The sequence below is a fragment of the Protopterus annectens genome, chromosome 5.part0, assembly GCF_019279795.1.
Source record: "Protopterus annectens isolate FY-2018-M chromosome 5.part0, PAN1.0, whole genome shotgun sequence".
Taxonomy (NCBI): domain Eukaryota; kingdom Metazoa; phylum Chordata; order Ceratodontiformes; family Protopteridae; genus Protopterus; species Protopterus annectens.
Window position 1 is genome coordinate 1,758,236,195 of NC_056735.1, and position 12,017 is coordinate 1,758,248,211.

Sequence of the window (12,017 nt, forward strand, 5' to 3'; positions counted from 1 at the left end):
TACATCTCAACAAAATCTCAGTGGAATCCTGGCCACTAAGCATAAAAGACCACTACAAAAGCACTATATATAGGTTCATAGGAGGTTACTAGACTAGCGGCTCTAGAGCCTTTACAAGCCTAGCCATGTTAAGCCCAGGTATCCACATTTGTTCAATTTGGGTAGTTCACAGAACGAATTTATGAACAGCGAGGGCTGAGAGGTTTATTCCTACAAACACTTTGAGAAGCCCTCCTAAATACTTTACTATTACTTAACTTTTACACTGAAGGTAAACAACCAGTAAAAGCCTGCTACTACTAGCCGTCTGTGTTCTGGATCTAAATGTGTCCTATTTATTAATGTTCTTATATTTAGAATCAAATACAGACTTTCAATAATTGCTTTAAAGAGCAACAAAAATAAAGTCACAATACAAACCATCATGAATAGAATATGTACATCCTTCATGCTATTTCCTTAAGCATTGCCTCTGGATTAAATGGCTGTCAATAACCGTCAGTGGTCTCCTCTTGTTTTGTACATTTACATTCAAACTTAAATACAATCACTACTGCATAAACTTCAACTTGTTAACCCCCCACACTAGCTGTTTGAAAATAATGATACTTAGTAAACCTTCCAACATTCAAAAATTGGACAGACGATAGGGGAAAATGCTTTAGCAAAATACTATGAGCAGTCTTTAATCCTCTGTCCCAAGATGTGTTCTCAAACAGAACATGCATTTTCAAGAAATTAAGCAAAGGACCTGAGGGGCAAATATGAAGTCAACTGCTCTATGGAGCAGCCCTTCAGTCTGAAATCTCTGCTCATTAGGGGGCATCATTCAATAATACAAGCCCATTCTATTGAGAGGAGTCTCCATGCAAACAAGTAAATATGTTTGTATTGTACTTAGAGCTGTAGTGGTAAGATTATTAGCAAATGGGACCTGCTTCCAAAAAGCTGTTATAATGTGTAATAAATAGTTGTCCATTCTATAAAAAGTAGTAAACTCTAATGTCTAGTATTATTGACTGACTGTGATTCCCAGTGATTTACCAGAAAATCAGACATTGTATGAGATGAGGAATATTGCAAAGCTATGCAGAAAGTCAGGGATGTTCTGCAAAATCAGGCACTGTTAAGAGACTCTGGGAGGGAGTTGCAATGCCTTGCATTTTATGATTTTTTTTTTACATTCATTTAATCATATTGAAACATCTGAGGTGTTTCAGTCAACAAAGTGCCTATAACCACTGAATGTGTGTATGTGTGTGTGTGTGTGTGTGTGTGTGTGTGTGTGTGTGTGTGTGTGTGTGTGTGTGTGTGTGTGTGTGTGTCTTTGTATGGTGTATGTGTTTCTATGTATTTGTCTATGCGTCTGTCTGAATTTCTTAATGTGTGTGTATATTAGATACTTACATAACATATTGTGGATGATACTTTCCCCACTTATATTTTGCATGCAAAATACTTCCTCCAACAACAACTACATCTATTAACAGCAAGTTTGAAACATTAGGAGAAAGGACTATTTTACATCAAAAATTGAAAAAAGTATACAGTAATTAAAAAACAAAATACAACACAATGTAACAGCTAACCCATTCTCTAACTGCTGTAATACCCATCAGGGTGGGTGTTATTAGGGAAAGAATGCCCTTCCAGCAGTGATAAGGCCCCTCACCTGTGGCATCAGGCCTCCCAAAACCCATGGTTGGGTGTTAATTATCTGATAACACCACTACTGTTGGACATTATTGCTGCTTAATGTGTTGATAACAGGCAACCAAGATACAATACATCAGACCTCCAAAATAGCAGAAATAGCTACCATAACCTTCCTCAATAATGGCACTCAGTGGGGCATGAAGCTGCAGGTGTTTAAATTGGGAAGGCAGATTCCAGTTTAAGGAAGCATTGTTAACAAGATTAGCATAGTATATCAACACCAATCTTGGTACTGATACCAAGATGGCATTCCTGAAAGAATCAGTTTGTACCTTAATAGACAATGAATCCGAATAAATATTATATTACATATTGATTAGTCAGAGCAATTAGTGTGCCTATTGAAAATTGAGTGTTATTAACAGAAACAGTTGTGGTAGCCAAATCTGAATCAGTAAAGCATAGCACTAAACTAAATAAAACAACTGCAACTGCTTTAAAACCCAAACTGGAATCCTTTCCATATACATAGATGTAGAAACTGTAAAAGAAATTAAAACAACAAACAAAGACACAACAGCCAATTGTCATTTCTTTCTGTGCAGTTTGGGGAAAAGTAACAAGAGCAATTTCCAGCACTCAGTCTGCAGAGAAAGTATTAACACTCTGAAAAGAAAATGTATTAAGCTTCAAGTAAACACACTTTAAATTTACCAAATAAAAAAGTAATGGACTACTGACTATAAGCAATCATAAACAACACAATAATATCACAAACTACTACGCACTATATAAGCATAAGCATATAGATGCTGAAAGCTTGAGTACTAAATACATCAGACATCCTTACACAGTTACTGTTTACTGTGCAGAAACCATGAAGAAAGATTACATTTATTTTATACAATGGCATTATTTAAAAAAGATAAGATTTTTTTTTAAAACATTGTTTTGTCTAATTGCAATAATCCATGACTGCATGGGCAGTGTTGATTTTATCCGTGTCTTGCTTTGTTAGATACTGAGGCTTTGTCCTCATGATCAAACTGCATCAATCGTGGGCAAATCCATTACTACCCACATCCACTTGTAGATTATTATTAAAATATCATGTATTCTAGCTAGGCATAAGTGGATGAGGTAATAGATCATGGCGTTACTTCCTTGGAATACAAGACAGACATCGGAGCATGTTGGGTGAGAGGGTCACATCATGTAACAATGCTGTGTATAGCTGCTGAAATGATCAATAACTATCTTAAGCAAAGGGAAAGATTTTGACCAATTGCTCTGAATTAATTTTAGAAAGCTGTAGACTTGTTTCAGCCTAATGGTGTTTTTGATTGTTTGTGGGATGAGCTGTAGTGACTGATGGATGATATGGTGACTGCTGTTTGCAGAGTTTGCTGATCAGCATGCCATATTGAGTTGATGCCAGATAATTAATAGTATTAACAGGATGCCCAGTCCTGTAGGACTCTGATCCAAGCCTAGGATGAAGAGGTTGTTTACTCCACTTCTGAGTGACAAGGGTGAGGTCATCTGCTAACATTTTTGCCAGACTGGGGGAAATTTTGGATTGAGAGTTATTATCAGACCCCAGCCAGGCTGGACAGATGTAGGTTAGGTAGACTACAACTGTGCCATGGTAGAGAGAGGTAAACTGAAAAGTGTCCAGCTAATAGTCTGCTTTGACAGTCATTAAACTATTGCATATATTTATCTTATAGTGTACATCAATTCATCTCTGCATTTTCATTTCTATTTTATAGACTGAGATGTGTTTTCTAAAACAGCTTTTCAGACCTCTTGGCAATCTTTTTATTTACATTGCCTTTGCATGGCTGATTGAACTATGATATGCATTTACTGTTTTCCATAAACATTTCCATATTGTACATTAACATGTTCCACAGGAGCACTGCACTCTTCTCACTTAAAAATCTTAGCTAGACATAGAAACTCCTGTAATTTCCCATATAGACTTTGCAGCTCATAGGTTCAGGGACTAATCATTTGCTAGAAAATAACATGCAGTTATATATTAATAAAATGCATCTTTTAACCAGCCTTGCAGCCTTTGCATGTGAGCATGCTAGCAGGTGACGCAGTCATGCTGACTATTTTACTGTAACTGTATCCCTATTGTTCTGCTATCCCTATGAAAACTTTACACATGTCATACAATACAGTGCAGTTTTCTTCTATTTCATTTATTGGATTGCTTGCAACCATAAATGTTATCAATGATGTTAGAAAAACATATTTGCAAATCATCTGACCTTTCATGGTTTGCATATAAGATCGTAATCTGATCTGTGTCTTAAAGCCAATTAACAGCTGCATGACCAGTCCCTGCTATTGCATTTGCTCATGATTGTTTTTATTTATTTGTTTATTCATTTATTTATAAATCAGAAAAATAGACTGATTCTTATGGACTAACTGAGCATCATTCCAATTAACAAGGGCAAAAGCAAAAAATACATGTGTGGTCAGTTCAAATGTGTCGATCAATACATGAAGCATGGCTTTAGGACATAAGAGAAAAGTTAAACATCCTTAGCAAACAAATACAGACATGATAAGAGTAGCAGATTGCATACAGATGTTACGCAAAGGTCAGGATCCTGCCAACACACACACACACACACACACACACACACACACACACACACACACACACACACACACACACACGCACACACGCACACACAAACACGCATGCACAAACACTCACATCTATTAAAGTATGCAAACCTCTTGATCTCCTATGCAAGCACAGGGCGGAAACTGCTACAATTAGGGTCATATGTTGAAAGCATTTAATATTTGTTGAAAAGTTTAATAAACTGAATCAATTTACAGTGACATAATTTTTAGATAGATGATGAAGCTCGTAAGTATAATGAGTAGCATTACTTAGTGACAATCATTTCTCGACTTGTTTTTTTTTTTTTTTTTTTGGCAAAAATCACAGACATTTTTTAGTTATATATTAAACCACCAAGAAGGAAAAATAGTCCAAGAAACGACTCAGCCAGTATATCCAACGAATTTATTTTATAGTACCAACAATTGATGTTCTCCAGCGCCTCGGCATAAGCCTTTTAACAGAGTATAACAAAATCCATTTCTCATTCCTTTATATAGTAAAAAACTATTCTAATAAAACAATTAAAAAAACACTTAATTACAGCAGCCATTTCCAATCAAGCTCTCTATTTAACCCCTTAGGGTATAGAGTGTCAAATTTTAAAATAAACAGTGCTTCTTTCCATTGTAGTTTATTCTTCAAGCACATACCTTTCACACAATGTACTTTTTCCAAAATTGTGCCTGTTAAATTCTTACCATCACTGTTATGATATTTTTTAAAATGAAAGCCTAAAGGGCTTTCTACCTTTTCATTTTAATATTTCTCAGATGTTCTAAGAACCTGACTCGAAAACTCCTTTTGATTCACCTATGTAAAATAAATTGCATTCACATTTGAGTACATAAACAATACCCTCTGTGTTACAACTAAAATTACCATTCACGTTAAATTTCTTTCCATTTATACAGTCAAAAGAATTTACTGTTTGGTTACATATACTACAATGACCACATGCTTTAAAACCATAATCAGAAATACATTTAGTTAGACTGGCAGCAGAAAAATAAAATAAGCATGAACTAGCATATCTTTAATACTTTTCCACGTCTATAAGACACCATAGGTTTTGAGGTAACAATTCACCCAAGCATGGATCTTGTAACAAATGTGTCCAATAAAACATAACAATTTCTACTAATTTCTCTGTATATGTTCCATATGTTGTAACAAAAAACATTTTATCCACTTGTTGATTATACACATTTGTATCTGATTTAGCCCTATATTTTACTTGTTTATGAGTCTGATTATTAAAATTCAAATTATTTTTAGCTTGTTCTACACTTTCTACACTATAACCTCTTTTGATAAATTTCTGACAAGTCAACTCAATTTCTAATTCTTTTTGTTGTTCATCACTAGTTAATCTTGAAATTTGCAATAATTCATTATAGGGAAGTGCTGATATTAAGTGTGGAGGATGGCAACTAGTCCCATTAATGAAATTATTCACACCTTCAAATTTATGATGCACTGATGTTACTACCTTATTACCTCTAACATGCAAATTTACATCCAAAAATGTAACTTTATCTCCCCACTGAGCTCCCTCAAACTTTATACCAAAATTATTACAGTCTAGGTCATGAATAAAATTATGTACATCTAAACTACCCCTTCACATAGAAAGATTAAATCATCTATGTAACGATAATATTCTATTACATGACTTCTGAAAAAGCACATTCTATATAGAAATTTGGTTTCAAAATAACCCATAAATAGATTTGCATATACTGGAGCGAAAACTGCTCCCATCGCTGTGCCTTTAATTTGTTGATAAAGAATTTCATTAAATTCAAAAAATATATTTTTAAGACAAAACAGTATTAAATCAACTGTATAATAAGTAAGTGGAATTTCACCCAAATTAAATTTAAGAGCTTCCACCCCTAATTCATGAGTAATGTTAGTATACAAATTTTTAACATCTACTACTATCCAGTACCTATTTTCATTCCACTGAATTTTATCAATTTTCTCCAGAAAGTCAAAGGTGTCTCTAATATAGGAAGACAACTGCACAACCTTTGCTACAAGTAATTCATGCAACACAATTCCTATATTATGAAGAAAATAGTTGCAAGCCGACACTATAGGACGACCCGGGGGATTATATCTATCTTTATGTAGTTTAGGAAGACAGTAAAATTTAGCCATAGTACAATTTTCTATGGAAAATTTCCTCTCTATGTCTTTTTTGGTAAAATAGCCAAGTCTATACCCCCTATTTATTAGTTCATTATATGCTGACAAGGCTGTTTCATATTCCTTCCATATAGCAATTCTATATACTTCCTCATTATTTAAATTATCCATATACATCTTATAATATTGTTCTACTGTCATTATAACTAACTTATTGCCTTTATTTGAGGGCTTAAATATAATATATTTTCTACATCTCATCTTCGTTAAAGCCTCCCATTCATTTTTAGTTAGATTATAAGACACTTTTTCCTTTTTTTAAAAAATATCCTGCATAGAATAATTCACTATGCTGGAAAAACATTTCACTGCCTCATTAGTAAAAGGAGGTATATAGTTACTTTTTATGCTAATCCCATCTGTCGGTAATAGACAGTAAGCAGACATTTTTTAGTTATATAGTCAACTTTTAAATTAAAATTATAAATGTCCCTGCAATACAGGTATGGGTGATGTATATAGAGCTAGGAGCTATAGCACTAGTTACTGCTGCCTAAAGTTAGCCTTCAACCAGGCACAAAATGGGACACATTGCTGAAGTCAAACAGAAGTAATTCATGTTTTTGTCTACGTAAATATATTGTAACTATTAATGAGATTACTTTGACATAACTGATCTTTTGCAAGCCTTCTTCCTATCCATTTTGTTCAGTACCATATTTCCAGGGTATCATCCAAGCCATAACTCTTAAATGTCCCTGATTTTATAGAATTTTACTGATTTATCTCATAGTTTGACCGGTCCCTTGTGAAATTTTTGATTTAGTCTTAAATCGGTGATAATTATATTCGGTCAATAATGACAGACATTGGAGGTTCTTATTTCTTATTGATCAGAAAATACATATTCATGCAAATCCCATTGTCCTACTTACCTTTTAAGTAAATTTCAGTAATATTTAAAAAATATCCCTAATTTTGGACCTTTGACCCCCATTATTTTTGGATTTGTCCAGAAGTCTTGAGAAAATAAGTTGAGAAGTATGCTGCAAACTTTTCAGCTTTAGTCATTTTTACATTATCGATGTCAGTCATAATGGTAGCATATATGTTGTGTATCTGGTCCCACTTTAGAGCTATGATTAAGTCATTTGCACAAGCTTTTCTGTAGGTACCCTCTGACTGTACCCTCCTAATTGGCTGCATTTTTATTTCAGTCCACTTATTCTGCCCAAAGCTATGCTGGGCAGCCTAGTAACATCAGACCTCCATAAGGACAGATGGAGGCTTTCTGGCAGCTTCTTCCTGCACCCCCCAGTTTGGTGCAGAGCATCTGAACAGTTACTCAAAGCAGCATTATAGGTACTGGTGATGGAAGACTTTTAACTGCAAAATCAGAAGGGACAGGAAGATAAAACCATGAACCAACCCAGATTCATAAATCCTTTCCTTCGGGAAACACTTATGACCTCCCAGGTAGATGCCTCTTTCTTGGATTTTTGTCCATCTGCTGCATCATCTAGCTGTAATAAATCTAAGTCCCTGCCTTTTTTCTTGTTATCATGCTACTGAATCTGCCTTATAGTCTTCAGCATGAAATGGTATATCCCAGAAGATATGCAGTGATTGTGGTTGGTTTGCTTGAATCCATGTCCAAAATACTTCCTGTGCAAAGTATATAGAGTAAACTTATCATCCAAACCCAGTTTTTGTCTACTCCTTTTTAAGGAAGACATTTTATTTTTGTTTAATCTGTTCAGCAAACTGTGAACCACTAGCTGCTTGAGAGGGTGACCTTCTTCTCCTGCCCACGTGGTAATTAGCTTGTTCATGCTGTCCCTGCTTCAAATCAGCTAATCCTGTTTGCATGCCTCCCTCATCTGTGTGAGAAGCATTTACTCATTAATATGACACCAAGAAATGAGTTCTACTAAACCCACCTCAGTATCTCAGCTACTTTCCTAAAATATGTCTCTTCTGAAGGTCGGTCTGTGTCTTCTCTCCTCCAACCTCCCCTTAATCCAGTCCAGCATCTGAGAACTCTAATTCATCCCTTGCAACTTCTCAGCCAGTTTTGTGTGTGGCAGTATATCTGTAATGAAGGAACACCTCATGCTTTCAATTAGTCTTACTAAGCACGTTTGTTAAAGATTTATAAATGATACAACTACTTATTAGGTTCACATGGCATGATACCCTTGCAAAAAACTCATATTACTTCCACAATCATTAGTGAATTATGTGTCATAGAAGTCAAACTTTTCTTCAAGACCCTGTACATCTCTTTATTCAGCTCTGCAGTCAGCTGAGTTCTCCAAAGTTAACCAAAGCCTTCCAAGGGACCATACCACCAAATGACATCACCCCACTATGATATTTATACATACAGAACATCCTAGAACCTTAGAATCAACTTTTGGTAATGGTCTCACTATGACACTGGCATCTCCCCCAGGTTCCAGTGCTCCACCTAATGGGCCAGGCAACATGTCTCTTCTACATTTAATCATTCAACACCCCTATATGAATGTCTTTAGCACTTCTGCACCATTTCATATATTCATATTTTCCCTGCTTTTATCTCTTATGAATACCTAATAAACGCATTTGTTTTACTTTTGCTTTTCTAACCACCATTCTCATCCACAAGCTTTCTCCTTCTTATCCCTTCTCTTCCAGCAAAATTACACAAATCTTTTCTATTCTCACTTATAGAACTAGTAACTCACTGGGTCCCCTTCCTCTTTTTGCTACCCTAAGTCCTGCCTACATTTGCTCCAGAATACTTTACTTAGCAGCACGTAACATAAATTAATACAAGACTGAGAAAAACAGCAGTATGGCACACTTCCTTGTTCTTAACTCACTACAAGAATATTAGATGTCAAAAGCTAACCTTCTATTCAGTTTTGCTAGTTCCTCAGAATGTATCTCTTGCACTATTTTTGCCCCGTTCTTTTATTATTTTCTTATTCACTATAGATTGAACTGAAAAAAAAACAGTTATGGTTACAGTTCCCACACAATAGCACGATAACCTAAATGTGTTCTTAAAATGTTTTGATAAAAACTTAGATAACCTCCTACCACTGAATCAGTGTGTGATAGTTGGCAAACCTTTGTATTTAAATATGTAGACAGAAAACCTCAAACCTCTACATTAAAATACCCACAGAAGTGCTCTATTGGGTAACCACACAAAAATACATTGTAACAAGCTGAACTGTTTGTTATGACTTGTTTGCTCCTCTGTTAGCTAGCCTGCAGTTAGTAATGAAAAAAGGAAGGAGTGCTTTGTGAGATAACATTACAATAAATTAATTCTCCTTTCGTTATTTCATATCTTTAATTTAAAATGCAAGATATGCACATTAAATAACGTCCCTGTATCACTATTAATGTAATTACATGCTCTGCTTAAGAACCAAGCATTTTGCATGCCATGAAAATGTGCTTGCCACAACGGTTGTTTTCCATTAGAAATTTCCATACCAGGGAGGCAATGGAGATGAATAATGCTATAAATAAGATCTAACCTGTCATTACAGCATCAATATATGGAAATAGTAAACTACAAACCACAAGACCAAAGGCTAAATAACATTTAATATACCAAGTACATACCCAGTGCAGAAATTCAGTTCCAGAAAGGAGTAATTATGTTTATAAAAATAATGCTAGTCCTAGTGAAAAAAATGTAAATATTTGCATGAATTTAAAAATGCTGCTAGGTGGGATATGCAATATAGTCTTAAAATATCCAAGTGCTGGGAATTTAAAAAATCTTACTTAATTTGTAACCTTAACATTTTTAATTGGAGACGTACTTTTCTATTCCATTTACCAATCATAAGATTATTTTATCTGTTCGTGCATGTAAAATTTTATAAAGCAATAGTAGATTTGCTCGAAGCCACATTATTTTTACAGCTATACTTTTAATGTCTCCTGAAGAATGGAAATGTTTAAGTTAAAGTTATTGTTTAACCTTGTAAACGGTGTATGCAGTTAATATTTTTTAAGAAAGGACTATAACAACATTAGTACAACAAAAAGTTCACACCTTAGTAAAACAAAAAGTTCACACCTGGGGCAATGCAGCAACTACCTCATGTACACAGACAACCCTCTCCTCCTACCACCCAAAACTACAACCTGCGAGAAATGCACTTACATAGCCAAACTGGAAGCAAAGCTCTCTCCAGCCAAGATTGTGCTAGACAGTCAAGAGGAGAGGATTAACACCTGTGCTGCACCTCAAGCAACAAATAGCCCTTCAAAATCCACACCATCAACACCCACACATAGCAAAACTAAATCCACATATGCAGAGGCCCTTAACATTAACCTGCCCAAGCAACAAGCACCTCCGAAGCTGAAATGCAAACAAACACCAGTCATAACCAAAGTGACACATAGCTCGCAACACCAGTGTGCCACCCAACAACAGCCCCTAAGGCAAGACAACGCACCCAACACTTTAGTCATAGGTGACTCTATAGTCAGGCACACTGATGTCCCATTCAGCAGGCTGAACAAAGAGAAAATTACCAGTCGGCTGCCTGTCAGGTGCTAGGATTCACCACATAGCGCATGGACTCATGTCACTCCACAACAAGTGCAAATATGACTCTGTCATTGTCCATATTCGAGTGAATGACTTGAGACATACCTCCCTGGACCACATGAAAAGTGACATGGAAAAGCTCTCGGATCATGTGGCCCAGGCAGGTATGACCCTAGCCCTGAGTAGCATCCTTCCTTCACCCAGAATGATACCACAGTATGAGGACAAAATGATTGACTTCAACAATTGGCTAAGCTTCTGATGTCATTCAAAGGGGATCCAGTATCTGTCTGCCTGGGATGGCATGATCAACAAACCATGATGCTTTACCAGAGATGGTCTGCGCCTATCGCCCCTGGGATTCAGGTTATTGGCTAAAGCTCTTGCCACCCCTATACTGCCTTTTTAGGCAAGGTTCAAAGGACAAATCCAACACCATAACAGATACAAGCATGCAAAATCTGAAGGTAATGCTACTCAATGCTAGAAGTCTACACCTCAAAATGCACTCTCTCAAGGTACACCTAAAAATGGAGAACATCAATATCTGTGTAATAACTGAGACCTGGTTCAAGGCTCCAGAGAGCACCCCTGCAATACCACAGAACACCTCTGCAATACCAGGCTACAACTCTTAGCACACATTTTGGCCATTAAGCCAAGACCGTAAACACTAAAGGTGGAGGAGTGTCCATATTCACCAAGGATGTTCACACCTTCAGGCTAGTTGCCCAACACAATGCATCTGAAATTCTCCAGGTGCAACTACACTAGGTAAGACTGCAATCCAAATTATAGCTTGCTACAGATCCCCCACCATGCCCCAAGATTCTCACTATACCTTTCTAAACATACTGGAAAATATTAAGATACAACCAAACACCCTAATACTGGGTGATTTCAACTACCCTGCCATTAAATAGGAAAACTACTCGGGTACCAACACCTTTTCCCAACAGTTCTTGGAATTCCAAACCCCTGGATCAA